The sequence below is a fragment of the Arvicanthis niloticus genome (genome assembly GCF_011762505.2).
Source record: "Arvicanthis niloticus isolate mArvNil1 chromosome Y unlocalized genomic scaffold, mArvNil1.pat.X SUPER_Y_unloc_7, whole genome shotgun sequence".
Taxonomy (NCBI): Eukaryota; Metazoa; Chordata; class Mammalia; order Rodentia; family Muridae; genus Arvicanthis; species Arvicanthis niloticus.
The window spans coordinates 57,255-81,512 of NW_023045024.1; the positions used below are offsets into that span (position 1 = coordinate 57,255).

The 24,258-nt window shown below is 42.9% G+C and overlaps 1 long non-coding RNA gene across 10 annotated transcripts; it reads left to right on the top strand.

Moving 5' to 3' along the window:
* The first annotated feature begins 13,355 nt into the window (after positions 1-13,355).
* Positions 13,356-21,443, top strand: LOC117701390 (uncharacterized). Of its 10 annotated transcripts, none has more exons than XR_013070163.1 (12): positions 13,356-13,615; positions 14,293-14,399; positions 14,548-14,641; positions 14,889-15,020; positions 15,185-15,453; positions 16,379-16,463; positions 16,621-16,736; positions 17,019-17,154; positions 17,808-18,053; positions 18,534-18,738; positions 20,112-20,628; positions 21,429-21,443. It is a non-coding gene; the product is annotated as an uncharacterized LOC117701390 (long non-coding RNA). The 10 variants fall into 10 exon arrangements; XR_013070162.1 differs by having other exon boundaries at positions 17,080-17,154; XR_013070161.1 differs by lacking the exon at positions 17,019-17,154.
* The last annotated feature ends 2,815 nt before the right edge of the window (positions 21,444-24,258 follow it).

Sequence of the window (24,258 nt, forward strand, 5' to 3'; positions counted from 1 at the left end):
ACGGCCTGGGACCCCCTTCAGTGTCCCCCAATGGGGGAAGCACTTGATCAGCAGAAACCCGAGGGACTTTGTACCTCCGGGACTCATTAGACCGACTAGGCACAAGTTCAGGTGCACAAAGCCCTATGAAGACCAGAGATTCAAGAAACCGGACGCTAAGGTTACAGAAAAGCTACAGGAACTCAAAGATCTTATAAAGGCTTCAGCCAATAAGAGTACCCTGGAACCTCTGAGGGATCTGAAAGAGAACAGGACATTGACAGTTCCACTGCCTCTGAGGGTTCCTGAGGGCATGAGTAACCCACTGACTAGGGACACCAGACCATCTGTTTTACAGCCTGCCACGAGAAAAAGAGTGGCCTCATCTTCTGTGCCCATACCTGGGAAGGTGAAGAAAAGCCGGGCAGTGTCTACTGGGTTTGAAGAACCTATGGACTTTGACCAGTTGGGTCGCAGCGTACCTGCAACATCTACAAAACACAGTAGTGAAGATGCCAGTTCAAACTTCAAAGAAGATCACACTGTGGCTGGGCCATCTTCTGCTGACCCTTCTGCTGTGCCTGGGCCATCTTCTGCTGACCCTTCTGCTGTGCCTGGACCATCTTCTGCTGATTCTTCTGCTGTGCCTGGGTCATCTTCTGCTGACCCTTCTGCTGTGCCCGAGACATCTTCTGCTGATTCTTCTGCTGTGCCTGGAACATCTTCTGCTGACCCTTCTGCTGTGCCTGGGCAATCTTCTGCTGATTCTTCTGCTGTGCCTGGCACATTTTGTGCTGATTCTTCTGCTGTGCCTGGAACATCTTCTGCTGACTATTCGGCTGTGCCTGGGCCATCTTCTGCAGATTCTTCTGCTGTGCCTGGCACATTTTGTGCTGATTCTTCTGCTGTGCCTGGGTCACCTTCTTCTGACTCTTCTGCTGTGCCTGGGACATCTTCTGCTCATTCTTCTGCTGTGCCTGGAACATCTTCTGCTGACTATTCGGCTGTGCCTGGGTCATCTTCCGCTGATTCTTTTGCTGTGCCTGGGTCATCTTCTGCTGAGTCTTCTGCAGGCCAATGTGAACAGGTAATTTCCCCAAACATTCAAGGTTCCCTACACCCTTCCCTATCTAGCCAAGGAGTTCTGGGATCTTCCACTTCTCCTCCAGATGCTCAGGGATGGTCTGTATCCCACCAAAATGTTCTGGAACTAACCAAAGGTTTTCAAGGGTCTGTGGGACATTCCACATCTGCCCAGGCATCCCAAAGACTTTCCACTTGTCCTGAAAGAAAAATCATACATGTCTCCTCTTCCAGAAGGAGGTTCAAAAGTTTATCCGCTACCCTACAGGTCTCCAAACTTTCCACTTCTCCTCCAAAGCATGTTGGGCAAGACCCCTCTGGTCAAGGGGACCTACAACAGGCCCAATCAGAAAAAGACAGCTCCAAACCTTCTTCTCCCAAAAGTAAGATCAGTGACTTCTCATTTTTCACAAATGGAGCAAGTCGTACCACTTCTTCCCAGGAGAGTTTAACATGTTTGACAGCTGCCAAAGCAGGGCAGAGAGATAAGTCCTCTCACAAAGACAGCCAAAAATGTTCCCCCTCATCCCCAAAGTGCCCTAAGCAATCTGCTTCTAGTAAAGTGAGCTTGAGAACTGACCCTGCTGACCAAGGGGATTTCAGAACTTCCCCTTTAATCCAGGAGGACTTTCAAAGTCCCACACCATTAAAAAATGGGCTTAGATCATCTCTTACCGTCCAAAGGGGGCTAAATGCAATCACAAGTTCCCATGTGAGCCTCACAACGCTCACACCTGCCCACGTGGAGAAAAAACTTCCAACATCTACACCAGGAGCTCAAGGACCTTTGTCATTTTCAGAAGGAGTTCTTGAGAGTTCCACACAGACACAAGATGTGGTGGGAACACCCGAGGCCACCCAAGGGACTCTTGTGCCTTCTGCACACACACAAAGTCATCTAGCACCTTCGCCATCTTCACCAGGGGTTCTGAGACCGTCCCAATCTGTCAGGGGAGCACTAGGATTGTCTCCCTCTACAGGAGATGGTCAAAGACATGTTCTCAAGTCTGCTCTCCCACATAAAAGGAGAATAACGGATTCTCCTTCTGTGAAAAGGGATCCTGAAAATTCCCACTCCAGCAATTGGACAATGAAAGATGCTCCTTCTAAACAGCTGGGCTTCAAAATGTCCATATCTGACAGAGAATTATTCATATACCCCCTACCATCCAAAAGGGCCCTCCTGACTTGTCATCAGGACCAAAAGAGCCAAGGTTGTACCAAAACACTGCCAGTGAGCCATGCAAGTTCCATACTTGTACAGTGTGCTGAGACAATACAACCTTCCCTGCCTCCCCATGGGAATCTAGATCATTCTGTATCAGTAGGAGAGGCTCTAAAAATTTCTACTAACACATCAGATATGCTAGGGTTTTCCAAACCTGTACAAATTTCTCCAAGTACTAACCCAACTGAGGAAGGGACTGTGGGACAGAATACATCTACAAAAGGAGTTCTAGAAACAGCTCCATCTTTAGAAATGGCTTATGGATGTGGCACATCTACAAAAGTTGTTCTAAGACATATTCCACCTGTGCAGAATGTTCTGGATCCAATCCCATGTGTAAGAGGGGCTGTGGGACGTGATATGCATACACAAGGGTCTGTAGCATCCTGTACATCTAACAAAGGGAATTCCTTGGATTCCACCTATGCACAAGAATCCATGGGATCTCCCCAAACTTCACAGGAGGCTATGGGAACTTCCCTATCTCTTCAAGAGTATCAGCCATCTTCTCCAACTACACAAGGTGCTATAGACTCTTCCTCATCTGCACAAAGGGCCGTTGGTCATTCTCCATGCCCACAAGTGTCTCCAGAACATATTCCAAATACTTTAAAGGCTCTGGATTCTACCTTTTCTTCCAAAGGGGGCTTGGAAGCTGTTTTGCCCATCCAAATGGCCATGAAGCCTGATGTTTCTATACAAAAGGTGTTATCCCCTTCTTCAGCTGAAGAATGTTCCCTTCGAACTTCCACATGTACACAAGGAGGAGGTCTAGAAACTTCCCTACCTGCCCATGAGGCTCTTAGACCTCTCACATATGTCCATGGTGCTCTAGGAGAGACCACATCTACACAGGTAGCTCTAGTACCTTCCCCACATGCTGAAGCCACAGTCAAGACTTGCGCAGGTACACAGGGCACATTAAGACCTTCTCCATCTCAGCAAGAGGCCTTAGGATGTACTATATCTCAACAGGGTGCTCTACAATTATCTCCACCTACCCAAGAGTGTTCCTTTTACATGCCTTCTCTGGGGGGAACTGGTAGACGTTCTCTCTCTAACAAAGTGGTCCCCAGGCATCGAGTTTCTAGGAAAAACAGGTTAAGAGTTGATCCTTCTGACAAAGGAGGCTTCAGAAGTTTCCCATCTGATGAAGACAGTTTCGACCTTCCTCCTTCTGCAAAACGGGGGCTTGCATCATCTCCTGATGCCAAAGGAACTTCAAAAGCTGTAACTAATCCTCAGGTGAGTCCCACACCATCTATGTCTCTCCCAAAGGCCTTGGAATGTTCCACAAATGACCAAGGGACTATGGTAAGTTGCCAATCTACCCAAGGGCATGCTGGACAATCCGTATCTTCCCAAAAGGCTCAGTGGCCTTCTCTGTCTACCCCAAAAGCTCTAGTATGTTTACCATCTGCTCCAGGGCTTCAGGGAATATTTCCATCTCTCCCAAAGGCTCCAGAACATGTTTGCCATGCTCAAAGTGAGTTGTCACTTTCCAAAATAGACTTCAAAACTACGCAACCTTTTCTAAAGATCCAAGGGTCTAAGGGAAAGTCCACATCTAAAAAAAATTGTTTAGAATGTGTGCCATTACCCCAAACATCTCTGAAAACTTCCACGCCTTGTAAAGCATCTAAAAATCTTTCTGCACAAGGTACCCTAGAGCCTTTGGTATCTGAACAAGGGGAAGGGACAGAATACCAATCAGAAAATGACAATCTGGGACAATCTATATCAGCACAAGGGACTGGAGGCCCTTCACCATGTCATAAAGGGGCATTAGGATCTACTCAACATGCCCATAGGAAGGAAAAAGTATTGCCATCTAATCAAGGGGCTGAAAAACATTCTCTGTCTCTGAGAGGGGCTAGGCAACTGCCCAAATCTGAAACTAGGACTCTAGAAAATTTGCCATCTAAACAAGGATCTTCTTCTAGTACCAAAACTACAAAACCATTGTTATCTTCCAAAGGGAGTGTGAAACCTTCATCATCTGCACAATGTGCTCAGAAAGCTCCCCTAAGGACAGCAGGTACTCTCACAACTGTGGGATGTAAACAATGGCCTCTAGAACATTCTATGGCTGTCCAAGAAACTGTGGGTTCTTTGCCATCTACCCCAGAGTTTCCAGAGAATTCAACATCTACCCAAAAAGAGCTAGGGTACTCATCACACAAGGTAGAATCTCAGGATACCTCACCTTCTTTCCAAGGGACTACAGGCCATTTGCCATGTCCCTCAGAGCCTACAGGACATTCACTATATGATCATGGATCTCAGGAATCTTCTTTAGAAGTCTCCAGTGATCTAGCACATTTTCTGTCTACCAAACTTTGCATATCTGCTCAGGCAACTCTGTGCCAGTCACGATGTACTCAACATTCTCTCCAGCAGTCATCATCTTCTCAAAAGACTCTGGGAACATCTGAGTCTGCCCAGCGTACTACTCATAGGCGTTTGTCTTCTGTCTCAGGTTCTTTAGGAAGGTCACAGTGTGTGCCGAGGACTACAGGAACTTTGCCCCATGCCCTGACGCCTTTTGGTCAAACCTCAACAAAACAAGCAAGTCCAGCCCCTCCATCATCTTTGACAAAAACTGTGTCAAGTTCCCTATATTCCCAAGCAGCTCTTGAACCGCATGCATTGGCACAAATTTCTCCATTACCACCAGCATCTACTCAGGTGTGTGCACAAGCTTCCCTTTGTGCAGAAACCACTTTGGGAAAGCCCATAGCTGCCCAGGGGATTAAAGAACCTTTGTGTCCTAGCTCAGGGACTCTAGGTTATAAAGAAAGTGACAAGCAGGAACTAGGAACTTTTCCATGTGCCCAAGTGCCTCTGGGAATTCCCTTATCTGCAGAAGGAACTTTGGGATCTTTGTCATCTGCACAAGGGGTTCTGGGAACTTCCCTATCTGCCCAAGAGTCTCTGAGAACGTCCACATCCAAACAAAAGCATATAGAAACTGTGTCATCTGTTCCAAAGTCTTTGAAACATCCCACTCCTTCCCAGAGGGCTCTTACATTTTCTCCACCTGCTCAACATACTGGACAATGCACATCATGTTCCCCACAGACTACTGGACCTGCTCCAGGGGTTCTAGGAGCTTTGCTATCTTCTCAAAAGCCCAAGGAACTTTCAAGGGCAGCAGAGGAAACTTTTTCTGTGGGGCAAGACAAAGAAACACAGAGTACCTTGGGCCATTCGCCCCTGGTGAGGGAGGATGTAGCATCTTCTCAACCTGTGTCAGTGACTCTAGGAACTTTGCCACCATCACCTCCAGAACCTGGTAGACATTCATCTTCTATCCCAAGTAGGGGCAGAAACTTTTGCATCCAGTCAAGGGTGTCTAGCACCTTTGCAATCATCCCAGGGGCTTCTGAAACTTTCGATCTCAGCCCAGGCAATGATAAATACATTACAATGTTCTGAAGGTTCTTATAATCCTCTGGGTCTTTCCTCTACAGAACAGGGAACTCAAGCATCTTCAGGTTCTGCTCATGGAGCTGTGGGTCCCTGTTTATCTACACAGGGGACAGTATGTCAATCCACATCTAAGCAAAGTTCTGCCCATCATTCTACATCCCCCCAAAGGTTTTCAAGTCCTTTACATACACAAGGTACAGGAACACAGTGCACCTCTACACCCTGCACACTGGCAGATTCACCAACTACTCCAGTGTGTGAGGGATATACCCACCCTGCTCAAAAGACAGCAGGAACTTTGGAATCTGAACAAGGATCTCTGACCATTTCTGCAACTGCACAAGGCTTTGTTGAGCCTTTGCCATCTCCGCAGGGGCCTCAAGGATATTCATCATCTGCACCAGGTGTGCAAAAATCTTCAACATCTACCACAGGACATGTGGTATCTGGTGGCTCACCTCTGGAACTTTCAATATCTGCCCACCTTATTCCCTTACTTTCTTCCCTAAGCCTTTCGGATACTTCCCTTTCTGTAGAAGGGACTTTAGATCTCTCAAAACGTACAGAGGGTACTCTAGGACATTCTTCTTCATGCCAGGGACCAAATGAGTCTTTGAATTCTGCTCAAAGGGCCCAACACACAGATCCACCTGCTTCAGAATCTTCAGGATCTATGCATTCTTCCAAAGGTCCTATGGTAATTTCTTTATCTGGACAAGGAACACTAGGATCTGTATCATCTTCCCTAGGGCCTTTGACAATGTCTCTATCTGTTCAAGTGAATCCAGGACCGTTGTTATCTGTTCAAGAAGCTGGAGGCCCTTGCCTGTCTTTACAGGGGAATCTGGAAGGTTACACCTGTATGCATGGCAAGCCAGGAATATCCAATTCTTCAACAGATTTCAAATTTTCAGCATCTACTACAGTGAGTCTAGGATCTTCTCCATCTGTCCAATTGGATTTGACAGTGCCACAGCCTGACTTATTATCTCTCAACTCATCCCTGTCTGCCCAGGGTGTTCTAGGAACATTGACATCTACCCAAGGGTCTCCAGAAACTTCCTTGTTATCCCAAGAGCCCCCAGGAACCTGTTTGGATAAAGAGACTGTAGGATATTCACCATCTAATCCAGAAGATCTTGGTCTTTTTGAATCTGCCCTGGGCAAACTAGAAACATTGCCATGTGTGCAAAACACTGCGGAAATAGCACCTGTTGCCCAAGAAATTATAGAGCCTTTGTCACTTGCAAAAAACTCCCTCAGGTTTCAACCTTCTTCATCACTTAGTCCAGAGTCAGAAGAACCCCTGCCATCTACCCAATGCATTTCTATGAGTTCAGATTCTGTGTCAGGGACTGTAGAATCTTTGCCATCTGTGCCAGGGGCTCTGGGGCCTTTGAAAACTAATGAAGGTGCTCTGGGTCTTTTAGTATCTGAAGAAAGGATTCTGGGAACACCCACATCTCCACAAGAAACTCTAGAACATTCTCAACCAGCCCAGGGGCTTCTAGAACCTACGCCATCTATCCAAGACACTGTAGAAACTTCCTGTTCAACAGAGTTTCTCGGACTGTCCCTTTGTGCACGTGATGACTTTGTTTCTATCTCTCCTCATAAAGAACGCCAGAGGCGTTTCTCTTTTCCCAAGAAAGGCCCTAGACTTTTCAATTCTACCAAAAGGGTATTGAAATCTGTCCCATTTCCTGAAGGGTATATCCAAACTTCGATTTCAGAACTTGATGTCTTAAAACGTATCTCTTCTGCTGAAAGTAGCCTCACATCTTTCAAGTATGCCAAAAAAGACTCAAGTCCCACTTCCAGTTCCCCTCCTAAAGAAGGTGTCATTCCTTCTCCCTCTCCAGGAGGTTGCTCCAGACATTCTAATATGGTAGAAACAAGATCAAGACATGCCTCTTTAGACCAATCAGGATTGAAATCTGTGCCATCAGAAGATGAGGGCTGGGAACTCTGCCATTCTTCCAAAATGGGGTTAAGAGGTTGCAATTCTGACAAAAGGGGTGCAAAGCTTGAAACTGAGACCAACAGAAACTTCACCATTTCAGATTCTGCCAAAGGAGCCTGTGGATCCTCACCATCTCCTGAGGAGGGCCTCAGAAGTCCCCCACCTCCCCAAGGCATTCACAGACAGTCCAAGTCTACTAAAACCACATCAAAAGAGGCCCCTTCTGACCAAAGGGACACTCAAGCTTCCAATTCTGAACATGAGAGTTGCAAACCATCTTCTTTGTCAGAAAGAGAGCTCAGATATTCTTTATCTTCCAAAAAGATAAGAAACCTAAAGCTACTCCCCAAGAGGGCATAGCATCCTCATCTCTACTGAAGAGTGCACACAAACCACTAACTCTCATGAAGAGAGCCTCAGGCATTCCACCTCTCCTCATGAGATTCCCAGACACACTACTTTTACCAGGAGAAGAGAGAGGAATGCCTCTGAAACCCATGGAGCCCTGGAAAGGTCTGCTGCAGACCAAGAAGGCATTGAGTCATCTCAAGATGAAGACAGTCCCCATGGGGGTGTCAAACATTCATCATCACCCCAAGAGGATACCAGCCACCCTGTTTCTACTAAGGAGAGCTCAAAACATGCTCCTATTGTCCAAGAAGGAGAGAAACCTTCCATTAGTTCCAAACGGGAGCACACAGCTTTGGTTCCTATCTTATGGGGATTCATCCCTCCACCAGTTCCAAAAGGGAGTACAACATCACTCCCTGTTAGACAAAGAAATTACAGTCATATCATATGTCAACCAGAGGACATGGTACCTTCCCTCTCCTACCAAGGGAGAGACCCAGCACTCCAATATGAATCTGGATACCCCCTTTATAACCCTTCTGACCTTGGGGGCCACAGATACACACATTTTGTTCGAAGCAATCTCAAAAGGATCCCACTTCAAAGTAGGAGATATACTGGTTATATCTTCTCCTCTAAAGGAGCTATCAGTCCTTCTCAAACTGAACAATATAGATTAAGACTTTCTAGTTCTTACCAAAGGGACATTGGATATGTCCCCCCTGTTTCAGGCAGCCTCAGAATGTTTCAGGCTGAAAGAGATAGACTCTCAAATGCCCCATCTAAGACACTGGGTCTTAGAGAAGCTTTTTATGACAGAAAAGTATTCAGAAATGTGTCTTATAATCAACAGTGGGTCAGACCTTCAAGTTCTGCCCTAGGAAGCTTCCGAATTTCCTCTTCTTCCCAAGGAGGTATCAGAGCTTCCCAGCCTGCCAAATGGAAGCTCTAAGGCAGCCCATGTCAAGAGGGTGGCCTGGGCCCTACTCTCATTTACCATGGCTTTTTCAATTCTTTTTTTAATCTAAAAGTCACCCTTATATTTTCCCACTCTGTGCCCCATATAAACAGCAGGAGTTTAATACTTTTTCTTCTCATCCACCATCTATCAAACTTACAACTTCTATTTCTAGCTGCCTCAGATACACATTGAAGCATCAGGTAAGTTCTTCTGACTAAAAGAATGCTAAGTATTCCCCCTTCTGATTAAGAGTAGCTCACAATTTGTAGTCAAAATGGCATGCTATAAAATGTGCTCTTCATGGAGAATAACATGTGCTTCTTCTGACCACTGTATATCTAGGCCTACTTGAACTGACCTAGTTGGTGAAAAAAACAACTCCCTCTATTAAAGTTGCACTGAGTGCATCTTATTCTGATCTGATGACCTAATGACCTCCATCCAAATAACAGGACATGGATGTCTGAGGTCCTGATGCCTAAGAGTAGCCTGCAAAGTGCATAAACCCAGGAGAATATATATATTTAAATATATTTTATATATTTATATATTATATATAATTATATATAGTATATATACATTATGTATATATATATATATATATATATATATATATTATATATAATGGTCAGCAGAAATAACAAACCATGCGATGTTCAAAAATAGGCAACTGAGTTATCAGGAGACCTAGCTAAGTACTGCCTCTTAGCGTGTTGGAGATTGATTACACTGCTCCCTGGCCTGCATGATAGGAATGTTCTTGGTTCCCATGAAGACTAGATAAGGAAATTTTCAGGCCTTCTCTACTCTCCAACTTGACTCTTGATCTTCCTCTGACACAAGAGTCTTTGCAATTTCTGTTTTCCCCTACATGGTATGAGACTTTTGCCTCTAAAGATTGGTATCCTTAATAGTTTTGGGATATGTCAACATTCTCATTCTGTCCATGGGTCCTTCAAATTGTGTTTCTGACACAAAAGCAGGAAAACACACACTTCCCCAAATCTCTGAATTGGAGCTCAAATCATTCTCAAGGTTCTCAAGGGGTCCTCAGGCATACTCTGTCTTAACCAGGAGGCTAAATGCACTCCAGTCATTCTCAAGTAGGCATCAGACCTACAGCTTAAGAACTACTGATCTTCCAAATTTCTGTATGGATCAAGGGGGCTTTTGACCTGTCCATTGTGAACCAGGGATACTCAGATCTTCCCCAATAGCCTAAGTGACCTTCATCTTAACTGTATAGGACCAATGTGCTTCACAACTTTCAGCAGTAACTCAAGGGTGGTTCAGATGAACCCTCTCAACATCAAATGTGTAACAAATTCCCCAGTGTTCAAGGGAGCATTAACATACAATTCCTTTGAGAACCTGAAACCTCAAACATTCATTAATTGCTCAAATTGACCTCAGAGTTACCACTTCAGAACTAAGGTGTCCCATAAGTCCTCAATGACTTGAAGAGGTCCTAAGACCTATGACATAATAAGCAAAGGACTTCAGACCTTGACAAGAAGGCCACAGATACAGCCCTTTTATGATCAGCATACAATAGAACTGATGAAGTCACAATGGGGCCTCAGATGGACCCTTCTAGAACAAGGACAATTTATGTCTCCAGCTAATAACTCCATCAAGTCATGCCCCCTCAGAAGTAAACAAACCCATGATGACAAGGAGCCTGATACCCAGTTGGAATATCTTCTGAAGAGGGCCTTAGCCTTATTTCCTCTAACCATAGTAGCCCCTGACATTAGGGTATGCCAACGGGGTCAGCTGACCTTGAATAAATATATTTTATTCTTCCTCTGTCTGCACTGGAGATGTCTGAGACATGCCCCTTTGATGAAGCAAGCTACAGAACTGACTTTGTCACTGAGGAGTGTATCTCAAACATTCAGGCTCACCTGTAGTGTGACCTACAAGGATCCTTGTGACCTAGAATTCACAGGAGCTTCTCTCTTTGTTCAGGGCTGACTCAGGTTTACCACTCAACTAAGAGAGACCAGAAATTCTCCTCTCAGATTTTATTGGTTAGGAAATACACCTTAACCACCAAAAAAAAAAAAAAAAAACAAAAAACAAAACAAAACAAACAAACAAAAAAAAAACCAGACAACCCTGGATTCAAGTTCCCATGGCCACTGAATCAAAAGCTCAGCCTGGATCCAAGGCCATTTATATATAGGAAACACACCCAGATACTTTGGCCCAACTTTTCAGAAGAAACCTCAGATCGATGTTAAGTCAACAATGGAGTCCTCAGAGACAAGAATTTTCTAGAGTTATCTGAAGTCGTGGAAGCTTGGATTTCCTGGACCAACCTCCTCTACAGAAGGTAAACAGGGATATTCCCCTACTGTCCAACAGGGTCGAGGGCCTTTCTCCTTTTCAAAATGGTGGTATTTTTCTTCCTCTGATGATTGGGGCCTTCAAAGTCAGCCCTTTGACTCAATAGGCTCTCATAACAATCCCTACTGCTCAAGGGCCTGTGGGATATTTTACCTCTGACCAAGGTGCATTGCTCCCTTTGGTCAAAGTTCACAGAAATCAAGAGGAGAAAGCAAATCCTGGAACCTTATGCTACTTCCTTGAGTAAAGTCACATGACCTGCTGTGAAATCATCTGTCTAGCATAGTTCTGGTTGGTTGGATATAATTCTTAGGAGGCAATCATGCTGAGGTGTGATCACATACCCATGGTGATCATGAATCATGGTAACTCTATTTGCTCTCCTGCTGCTTCAGCTAAAGGTATGGATATTCTAGACTGAAGAACAGTTCGAAGGTGAGGCAATGCTAAGGCCTCATCAGCTAAGGTAAGCAATTTAATTTTTCCATAAAATATTATGGAATTTTTTATACTCAGATCATCTCTCCCATCACAAGGATATCCAGGACCTCCTTTCTTCCCAGGGGTATGCACTCTTTCTACCTTTGATTAAAGAAGCATCATATTTTCCCACTGAAGCAAAGGGAGCCTCAGATCATTCCAGTTTGTCAGAAGTCTTAAACATTCATTTAGTTTGAGGAATCCCATACAACTTCCTGAACATCTCTGTGAGTTTTCATGTCAGTGACTTCTCTGCAGGATCTGTAATCAGAAGAATTTGTGTTAAGTCCATTTCAAATTGGAGGGTGTCTAGATCTCCCTTATTCCAAGAAGATAGAAAGTTTGCTTTTTCCTTGACAGTGTATGTCAAAGATTCTTCATTGCATCATTACTGAACCTACAAAACTGAGCTGAAAGGGAAATCTGGGAAACAATAAGAAAAATATCCTAAGGCTCAGTCTACAGTATCAGGAAGCTGTGAACTATGGTTTCACAAACTTCTCGTTCAGCTCAAGGAAAACTGTAGTTTCAGTAATGATGCAATGAAGAATCTTTGACATGCATACTTTGTCAATGAAGAAGCATACATTCTATCTTCTTGGAATAAGGGAGTTCTAGACACCCTTAAATTTGAAAGGGACTTGGTACACATTCATCTGCTTACAGAGCTTACAGAGAAGCCACCGACATGAAAACTCACAGAGATGTTCAGAAGTTGTATGGGATTCCTCAACCTAATTAAACGAATGTTTAAGCCTCCTTTGGACAAACTGGAATGATCTGAGGCTCCCTTTGCTTCAGTAGGAAAATATGATGCCCCCTTAATCAAAGGTAGAAGGAATGAGTACCCGAGGGAAGAAAGGAGGTCCTGATATCCTTGTGACAGGAGCGATGATCAGAATATAAAATTCCCATAATATTTTGACCAAGCATCCCCTGACAATGGTTTCCTCAGAGAATCCACTTCTAGTCATAGAATTCTCAGTGCTATTTCTCTAGGAGGTCTTAATGTTTCCCTTCTGATCTGGATGACAAGTCATCCCCAAGTGACTGAAGGGATGGCAGATCACTCTGAATGGACATCCTGGGACATAAAATGATATCCTTGAACCTGACAGTAAAAATCTGAGCCCAGATCTAACTTCTATCTTTAAGATTGACACTTGAAATGGAGCAGGTCCATCTTTGCTGCCCCTGCCTGTGCTGCTGTTGAACACCTCCTGGGAAGCACGCCTCAGAGTCCCAGAACACATGGGTATTCTGGACTGTGAGGACATTTGCACTTGATAAGGTATTTTCTGCACCTTCTTTCAATTCCCATGGTAACCTATTGCCTGAGTGATTATGTGACCTTTCTGCTCTTCCCTATCCTCCCAACATATTTTCTATCTCAAAGTGAGACCCATGACCTTTTCACAAAAGATCAATGTACTTTTTATAACTAACTGATCAGGCATAGTTCCAAAGGTGACTATTTCTGTAAACAAGGGACCCTAGTCCACTCTGATTTGAGGTCCAATAGTTCAAGTTTAGAATCAGAGCCTAGAACCTGTGCCATCTGACACAAGGCAAGTCCACAGAAACGTAATAACTTCCAACATTTCTGCCTAGATCTGGACAGCTGAACAAACTAGATGTAACCTAGCCAGCAACAGTCATCCAAACCCTTGGGAAAAAGAAATGAGTTTCTGCCTGCTCTCTCCCAGAATGAACACAAGCGATACAGATACAAAACTCTGAATTGGAAACGTATAATTGCTGCCAGAAAATTTCTCCACTGTATAAGGTACTGTATAATGGCCTTTACAATTGACAGAAGTGTATATGGCACCTTCACTCTGCCTGAAGAAGATTCTGTTCTCCTTTTTCAACAGGGCCTCAGGGTTAATGTTAACTTACTCCTTCTCACTACAGCGAACAAAATGGCAGAACTCTCCTAGGACTAACATTGCCCTAGACCCCATTTGCCAAATGGGCCCTTAAAACACCTATTATGCCTTACGTGTTCCTTACAAATTCCTATTCCTATAAAGTTGCTTTGAGTCTTTTCTCCTTAAAGGGCTGTCAGATCAAGGGAGCTTTATACCACTCATTCTACATAAAAGAGCATCTAACATTCCCTGTCTGTCTTCCCAGTAGGATTTTGGGCCTATTGTTGACCTCCACCTGCCAAATAGATTTTAGACCTTCAATTTCTGCAAAGGGGGCCCTGGGAAATCAAAATCTATTCAAAAGGGCTCTCAAAACTAGCCCTTGTGTAAAAAGGCTGTTTCAAACCTTCATCCTCTACACCAGGGGACTTCATGTCCACCTGTGCAACTAAAGAACCACCAGACCTTCTCTTCAACCCATGCCTCACAAACACCCCATTAATTGAAGTTTTCTTTAAAGCTAACCGCTCTGTCCAAGATATCTTTACAACACATTTGCAAACAATGGTACCTCACATTTCTCTACTTTCAGATCATGGGATAGAAGATATAAAGATGAAATCGGCTTTCATACCTTGTGCCTCAAAATTGGTCATCAAAAATGCAGAACTGACCTTATAGTCGCATGTAATTAAAATGGTATAAAAGCAAAACAGAGGAGGGGGAATGGGATAGGGGGTTTTAGGGAGGGGAAATGGGGAGAGGGCATGACATCTGTTTTGTAAGTAAAATATCCAACAAAATATTCTAAATTAAAAAATGCATGATGCCTATCAATTATTTGCAGATGTGTGCAGTTTGAACACAGATTTGGGGAAACATCAATGCTTGTTGGAAGATTGAGGTGATCATTGCCTGGACTCTCACAGATTTCACATACGGTATGCATCTGGGGTGAGGCAATCAGAACATTCCTCCAGTGCACAATGTAGTCTAGAACCTTCCCCTGCTGACCATGGGTGAACTGGATATTTCTGTTCTACAAAATAGGACTGGGGACCTCTAGCTTATGAACCAAGACATTCAGGATTCTCCTTGCTGAAGGTTGTCTTAGAACTTCTCATTCTGGGAAGAGGTTCCCAGACTCCTCTGTTGCCCAGTTACTTTCACACTCCTTGTTTTTTGAAGTTCCTGAGAGAACTCGGCCTCTGCCCTTCCCTTCATCAACAATGTGGCCTTGGATCTTGTCCACTTCTGCAAGGGAGGATGTGAGCCACTGTCTTTGACCAAAGGAAGCTCCCACGTTCCTTTTTTCCAAAGGTGACATTAGATATGCTCTTTTGAATAATTGTGTATCGTGCCTTGTATCTTCAAGAATTCTCTTATGTCTTTGAACTACCTCCAATGTATACACTATAATAAGAGAGATCCAAGCCTTTCACCTTTCACCATGGTGGCTAAGGAAATATATTGTTTCACTCTAGTTTGAGGTCCCAGGACCTATGTGGAGAATTATTGGCTGGATCCTATGTTATGCTCCATAGCCTAATCACATTGCTGTTGCCCATACATGGACATGTTAAGACAAACTGAAGGAGGCAACCCAGCCAGGGACAGGCATCCAGGGTGTTTGAAAAAGGATTGTCTTGTTGCCTGAACTCCCCCAGACCAAACACAAGTTGTGGAACCTCTACCAACTAAAGAAGAGTTAGAAGCTGAAGAGCAGTGCTGGGACCTTCCTTTACTGAATAAGGTAACAGGGTCATTCATGTCTATCAGGATGCTGCATGGTACTTACCCCTCTCCTAGGGCTTTCTAACCCATCCATACCTTTGCACAACCAGGTCTCAAAGTTTTCTCTTTCTCATAAAGGCCCGAGCACTTTCTTTCTTCCCAAGTTACCTCAGTTTTTTTACTTTACTGAAGAGAATGTCAGACCTCCCTCCTACAACTAAACCTACTGCAGACCTTCCCCATTTGTCCAAGGTGGACTAAAGTACTCATTTAGAGGAAACACCCTCAAACTTTCTGTTTCTTTGAAAGCAGGCCTAAGTCATTTGTCTTCTGGCTAAAGAGGCCCCAGGTAGAGTAAGGCTTATGCCATCCCTTCTGTAGAAACCAGAATCAAATCTACTCACATGCAGTCCAGTGTAGTGTAAAAAGGAGGCTATGATTTCCTCCTTCAACAACAAGGACTATAGACATCCAGTTCCTGGACAAGGGTGTATTTCTCATGAAACAATGATGACAGAGACCACAGGTTTGTCTCCTATGGCCAAGTGGGTCTCATTCATTCCATCTGTAGTCACAGGAAATTCAGATGTAGCCTCTAGCTATGGGACACCCTAGTTCATAGCTTCATTCCAAGGGCACCTTACACTTGACTTTAAACTCGTCTTACGTTAGTGCCATTCTCTCTGACCAAATTGCCAGGCAAACACAATTGCAACCTCAGAGTGGGACCCCACAAGTTTCTGGGTGTATGACAGAGGGTAGAAAATGGAAAGTGAAAACTAACAGATATGCGATCTATAGGTGGTTGTCAGAAATGCAATGTTCCTGTCTCTCATTTAAGGATATGCACAGACCAATACCACTTTGAGGGAGTATCAGATTTCAGACCACTTCTCATCCTGAAGAAAGAGCTTGCTGATTGTTTCTTGTACTCTTCCCAACAGGATGTACAATATATGGATAATGAAAGCTGGGAAGACTCTTTGGACGCAAAAGATGCAGTACCATACTGTTCTCCCACTACCCAAGGTAAGCTAAATTTCTCCCTTCTGCACAGTAAGAGGATTAGAGCTTGCTATTTGTTTAAACATGGCCAGGCACTTTCTTTCTAAGCAAAGCAGTTCTGGATGACTCCAGATGTTCCATTTATGAATACAGGACTACTCAAATTGCATCTATTTTCCAGGCATCACATACCATCTCCTTTGGATGAAGGGTCATCAGCACTTGACTTGGAATGGGTGGCCTTCAGGCCTTTCTGCTCTTACAAATACTACCCTAAGCCTTCCCCTTCTGTCCAAGGTCAGTAATAAAAATGACTGGAGTTCACTACTGGGATCTCAGGATTTTCATTGTGCCTAAGGGGACCAAGATCAAAGGGTCCTCAAAGCATCCCCCACCTATATATGGGCCTCAAACATAACCCTCTGATGATGAACTTTAGATCATTTCCCTCTAACCATGGCCACTAAGAAAATACCTGTGTGACCACAGGGGCATCATTTAATTCTGCCCTGTGTTAACAGAGCCTGACACTTCAGTCTTCTGTTTTTCATACCATCCTTCATGCACTTACCCATGTAGCTGATGACAAACTTCAGGAGGACTTAGAGACTGACAATCATGACTGATGAATAATTCTTAGATTGCTGCCTACCACAGTGTAACTGAGGATGCAAATCTTCTAAACTGTGAAGCAGTCCTACCATCCCTGCTCAAGGTAGGCTAGGACATTTTTTCATCCTTAAAAAGGTTTGGGACTTTAAGCAGACTCTAAGTGTGCTTTAATCTTCTACTTCTGAACATCATTGCTTTAGACAATCAAATTCTGTCCATTATATATCAAATGCACCCTCTGCATATAAGAGGGTCCAATATCTATCTTACAGGATGGACAGGGCATGAGATAATCTCTCCCTGCCCAAGGTCTCAAAGTCCACTTTGAGTCAAAAAGGTCCACAATAATTAGAAGGATTTCAACTTCATTTCTGATGAAGGAGGGCACAAAAATTCCACTTAACTGTATCTCACATCCAACTCCTCTCATCTGAAAGGGACATCAGAATAACTACTTTTTTTACAGTAGTCCGCAAATGCACACTCTCTGTCCAAGTGGTCTGTAAATGTCATCCTTTCATAGTGAATCTTTGGTGCCTTTCTCTCTGCCTATAATGAGGAGCCTCAGACACTCCATGCCTGCTCATAAATATTTACTCTTACCCTTCTGTCTAGGGGGCAACAACATTTTCTCCTAATGCCCACAGTTCTTGAAATCTTTTAGCCCAAGGTGGACTCATGCCCACCCTCTTTTGAAAGGTGTCAATTGATCTTGTTTTACTGACTTTGTGTGCCTGCTATATCCCAACTGTCTAGGATATCTTCCAAGCTTATTCCTACTACATATATTCTGAGACATTCCTCCACTGAATAAAGAGGCCTTGGACTTATTTCCTCTGACCAAAAGTTTCATAGCCTAAAGATAACCATTCAACCTGTTGGAATATTGAAACAACTGCAGCCTGGACTTTCCCACAGCACACAAAATATATGGACACTCTAAATACTGAAAAATAATTGGAAAGTAATCGAGCAATACTGAAATTTCCTGTGGTCCACAAGGTATTTACATTTTCTCCAATGAGAAATGGTCTTTATTATTTTATTGAAAATAGAAAGAGATTTTACCTCTGTGACAAATAGGTATAGAATTTCACTTTTCACAGAGTTTCTCAGAAATCCCACTTATGACTAGGGTGCTGTGACACTCTTATTCCCATGAAATCTGGCACATTACCTCGTAGAGGAAGGGCACAACAGTGCTACTTCCAAGCAAAGCTGACCAAGCTCCTCCCCCATTCTACACAGGAAGATTTAGACATTCATAAGAGGCAGTGCTCCAGACCTGGCCTGTGTGATCGAGGAAACACCACAGAGTCACCATCTTCCCAGTGCATCTCTTACACACAACTTCTAATTTCAGAGGTCTGGGAAGCACTGTTCTGACCTAAGAGATCTAAGAGCACTGTGGAGTGAGGTCCCCCTGAAAAGAATATCAAGGCAAGGGTAAATGAGACTACTTTCTTTGTTTTGGTCCCACAGACCCAGACAGTCTGTCCTCCATGCAGAGAAATGCGTGGATGGACATATATTTGAGGAAGACACTGAATATGAGGCTACTGCATTCCAGGTTCTTAGAAGACTTCTAAGACATCTGTCATGCCTAGCACCAACTATCGGATGGTATGAATTCGAGATTGTGATTTCAAGTTTGGAGCTAATAAAGGAACATTCTTTAATTCTCAAGGTATCAATCAACCTTCAACTTCTGCTCAATAGTGCTCCAGACGTAAAGAGTAAGAAGGCTGAGCCTCTTCCATACAATCCTGGGGACCTCCAATCTCATCTTTCTACTTAAGAGCATCTTGGATCTATCACATGTCCCCAGAGGGGCAGAAACAATTCCTCCTCTGCACACAGGGAGATTAGATATATCTCCCCTTACCCAAAGTTCTCTTAGTACCCTCTATTACTGAATTGGCTTCTAGACTATTTCCTCTCCCTAATTATACCTGAAATATTCCTCTTCTCACCAAAGGATTCCATGCTGCCTGTTCTAATAGAGAACTACACTCCACCAGTATCCAAAGGGTTCTCAGAACTTCAAACTGTTTTCCTGTGGGAGTGTACTCACTAAGTCCATCATTGGGTCCTCAGATCTTTCCAAACGTCCTGCCCTCTGATTTTCCAGTGGGTCTCAGATTTCATTTTCCCCAGGCCATCTTCAAATATGCCTTTCTAACCAAGGAGGACATCACATTGTCCTCCTCTGGTGCAGGGTCCTCAGACATTCCCCACCCTATCTTTAGGACCTATATTATTTCCATCCACCCAAAGGGACCTCCAGACCTCCCAGCTTGTAAGTTCCAGAGCCCAAGCTTAGCAAGTGCAGCCCAGAACAGAAGCTCACTGCCTCAAGGCAGAAACCAAAATGATGTGTTCCCCACATTTCATACCTAGACCTAGCAGCTGAACATATGCTTAAGAAGGAATACCAGTGTGGGACTGTCAGCCAGGTTTTCTGATGGATGCTCAGACTGCTGCCTGACCTAGCACCACATTCACTACAAGGAACCCATGTCTCTGAGGAGGAGTATGCAAATTTCAAAATCTACCCAACCAAACATGCTAGTTTACCTCTATAAAATGGTCACAGATTTCCACTCTCTTCCCAAGAAACCCTCAAATATTTCAGCTCTGATCCTAGGAATCATGTATTTTCTCCATGGTTTTGGGGGTTTCACTTCTTTCCCATACCCCTCAACAAGATTCAGACTTCTCACCTCTGACCCACTCATCCCTGGTCATACATCTCTGACTAGTCTTGAGGGCATTCAGGGTCTGCATATGAGGCCTTCAATAATGCCCACATTGTCTCACACATACTCTTTCTGACTAATGGGATCTTCAAACTCCACCTCTGGCCAAGGAAACTTCACACAATCCTTTCTCATTAGCTGGGGTCTCTGTAGTGATATCTTTATCCTCCATGCAAACTCTGGTTTTACCTTCTGACCATGCAGCTTTCCCACTTTGCTCAAAATATGTAACACTTACACAATGTGGACAAAGAGGCCTTGATCATTCTCCTACTTATCGATATAGCATTCCTTCCCTCAGGTATGAGATCTCCAGAGGAGCAGAAAGAGGCTGAAATACCATTCATCATCTTCAGAGCTTTCAGCATCAGTGGAGTGGTTCCAACCTTACTGCCCAGACATGGATGGTTGAACTCAAACCTGCTGCTGCATGCAACCTTACTGCAATCACTACATCATCCCTTTGGCAATTTCTGTCACATTATATTGTGATTACACTTTTTCTATAGAAATTAAATCATTTTAAAACACATATCTGAAATGTTTACTGATTTCAACCTGCTTTATGTCTGGTTTTGTTATTTGATGTGCTAATTTGTGGACTTAATGCAAGTGGTCTGTATAGATAACTAAAGCCCAGTAAATTACTCTTCAATCTCAGGCTACTATTCCATGCTTGGAATGTTTGAAAGAAAAAAATACATGTAACATGTTTCACACTTCTGCACCTTCTTCTAAGTATATCTGTGGATGATTGAATGAGGAGTGAATGAACATGTTTCTTTTACTGGCATACCAAGAACATACTTGTGGTTAAGGTAAGTTGACAATGTGATGCAAAGAATAGTTGTCACCAACTCATTTCTTTATGATGTATAATGGAAAATACATTTTGTATACACATTTAATTCTGTAAATGGATGCATGATCAAAAGATCTATGATGGTCTTGTGATCTTAACCTAATATACTTTAGATATTTTAATTTTCCCTCTCAAGGAATAGATTAAATTGAAATAGTGGATATTTTCATATAAGATTATATAACTTTTCATACATAAATATGAAGTTCGTTGTAGAAAGTTCTTTAAACCAAGCATTTACTCCACTATTTCAATTTAATCTGTTCCTTGAGTCTATTAATATGTGGCCCTTGGGAATATATCTCCCAAAACTCCATTGCTAATACAGCCATAAAAATACTTTGGGATACTGACAGAATCCTTGGAGTGTGTACATATGAAAATCACAAAATTTTGTTTATATTCTTTCTGGAATATGTTGTTCTACAATCCAGAATGTCTTTTGCATCATTTTTTAAATCAGTGTTTCCGTCGCTTTGCTGTACTTACAAGAGTTGCTAGAAATGACTGCTGCTTTAGGGGTTAAGTATTTTGTTAGTGGAGATATAACCAGAACTCTAAATAAAACTTTCTGACTGAGTGATAGGTAAATTTAGTTGCGCTATATTCAAAGTTAATTTATCATTGAACCATACCCTTTGTTTTACTGGAAAAGAAAAAGTGGTTTGCTTTTTATGGCTGGGTCACAGTTTGTATAGTAAAGAAATGTTGTAACCTTTATATCTCAATTTTAAGGTTTCCTTATTTGTATTATAGGAAATTGATGATTTTGGAAAAAACACACGTATCTTGGAGCAGAGGTTGTACGACAAAATATGTTCAGCAGCACAAATACCTTCTGTAGAAGAAGTGTGTGTGGGAACAGGGACTCCGGTAAAAAAAGCTGGGTCTGCAGAAAGTGATTGACTGACTGGAAATTTAGTGCTTTGGAGACAAGGGACATTTTTTCTCTGTGTAGGTCATTAAGGGTTAAATTATGACCTCATGACATTCACAGTCAGATGCCAGCATATGTTAGAAGGACATGTGGTATACAACTTTCTACCCCTGCATTGCTTGCCTATTGTCATAATGTTGAGGCCTAAATGACTCCTGTGGGATCTGGAAGGGACTAATAAGTTAGTTAAATCACTTATAGCTGTGATGATATCTTTTCAGTGTTAAAATTCTATTGCTACTTCTTCAAAGGTGATCTGGTGTTTAGTACATTGCTTCTTTATTCTTCATATTGATTTATATCCCTATGGCTCAGAATACCCATGTTTTCTCACACTGTTACCTATTCATATTGCCATTCTATAGTTTGAAGCTCAGTTTGACCCAGTATTGGCCAGTGGAATTCATGGTGTCTTCATCTGATGCCTCTGGAGTATTTCCTGAGTCTGAACATTTCACTCTGTGTCTTTGTATAGTACATGGAAAGGTGGGGCACCTGGAAATGTAATGGTAAATGGACAAGCTCACACTTCCACTTTGTGTATATATTCCCTGGCATTGCTGGGTGTGTTCAGGGTTATCAACTAGGAAGAAGAAAGGGATCCTGTATTCCTTCTACTGAAGTAGTCTGGCCAGACAAGCCACCATCATTCCATCCTCCGGGATTTAGCTGCTTTCTCCTCCTGGTTTCCTCTACTCCATGTTTATTTCCTGTGTGTTTACCTTCCAGTGTGACAGAGAAAGGTTTGATCTCTGTATCCCAGAAGCATGAGCTCATTGAGAAGAATGCAGTGTGCTGTGGAGATTCCTGACCTGAATGCATGTATAGAATGTGTGTTTGCTCTGGGCAGGCTTTTTCTCTTCTACCATCCTATCCTACTTAACAGGTTATTCATATCCTGTCTCATGTTCATCAGCAGTCTTTTGAGGTTAAGTGTGATTCCATGTACAAAAACACTGTGCCAACTCAAAAAGAAGGAGGGACAAAGACTCTCTGGAGTAATTCTTTTACAGCAGGTGTCCATGAACTCAAGGGCTAGTTGCTAAATTAGTGGTCCTCCAACATGTGGTGTGTGCTGCATGTCTAGCTCTTTCTGGTGTCATTCTTAATATTGTTCCTTACAATCTTCCCGTGTAAAATTGAGTTCTTAATACACCCCTTTATTCTCCACATGGGAAGTACTTCTAACTACTTGCCCCAGGAAATCTTTGGGATCTTCATATTGAACACAAACACACACACACACACAACACACACCACACACACACACACACACCACACACTCGTTAAATTGGTAACTTGCCTTGGCTACCTCCAACATGCAATTTCTAAATGCACTCTATAACTCTACCTTGCTACTCCATGTCCAATCAAGGAAGTGGGCCAGTTGGCCCACTTACCAGAAATTTCATATGGCTCTTTGGCCTTATCTACTGAACCTCCTATGTCCATCCATCATTACTCCCCTTATGTCCTTGTGATTCCTTTCTCCTCCTCCTGATGCCCTAACATTTGCAACTCTGTGGTCCTGACCCATCTCTCTTTGCACAGTTATTGGCCCCTGGCATCTTTATTGAACAACAAAACCATTGGGAACAAAGACCTTTAAATTTTGGACACACATTTTTAGTTGAATCAAGCATTAGAACCAATCTGAACAACCAATGTAATAGCCAAATCTCCAATTCATATAACTGTATCTTTAGAGAACAACATCACATCACAACCACAACATCACCATCTTTTTTAAATTTTTTATTAGAATTTTATTTACACTTCCAGATGGCATCCCCTATCCCATTACCCCCACCCCCACTTAGGAAACCCATATGCCATGCCACTTTCCCTTTTTGCATTTATACTTTTTTGAAAAAAAAAATGCTATCATAGGCTTATAAAGTGTGGAATTGTTCAATCGAGGTGTAACCCTGACCGACCTAGATAGAACAACTATCTTTGACTGTGGAGATACATGAAATCTGCCTCCCTGTCTTCCCCTCTTTTTCTCTTTCATCACCTAGCTCTTCTCTCCTTCTTCTTCTCCTATCTTACTCTTTTCTTCGTCTCTGTACTCCTCCTACCCTAGCTCCTCCTACACATCACTTTCCTGTTTAAAATGAAAACTTTTCTCTCAAAATACATAGAGCAAATTATGCCAATTTGTACCAGTGAGGTTACAGGAAGTCATAATACCAGTCAATCCTTTTGACTAACCAGCATCTCTGTCATCTATTCTAACTAGACATTTAGTTGAACTGGCTTTAGGTGAATGCAGCTGACGGCCATCCACTCAAATCTTTTACTCTTAAGGTCAATAGCTATAGTTCCAAACCCCCATCAGAAATCCAGAATGACAGAGTTAAACTATAATTGGGGAAGCACAATCATAGTCTCTAAACTCAATGATCTCTCTCTCATCTATCTCTCTCTCTCTCTCTCTCTCTCTCTCTCTCTTGTGTGTGTGTGGTGTGGGTGTGTGTATAGCATGCAATGACATGTACAAGTGTGGAGATCACAGACAATTTAGTTTAGATTTAGTTTTATCTCAATATTTAGAGTCAGTGATTCTCTTTTTCTGCTGCCTTTATCTAATACACATAGCATATACTCAGGCTTTGTGGCAAGAAAGCTTTAGTGAGTTCTTATGCC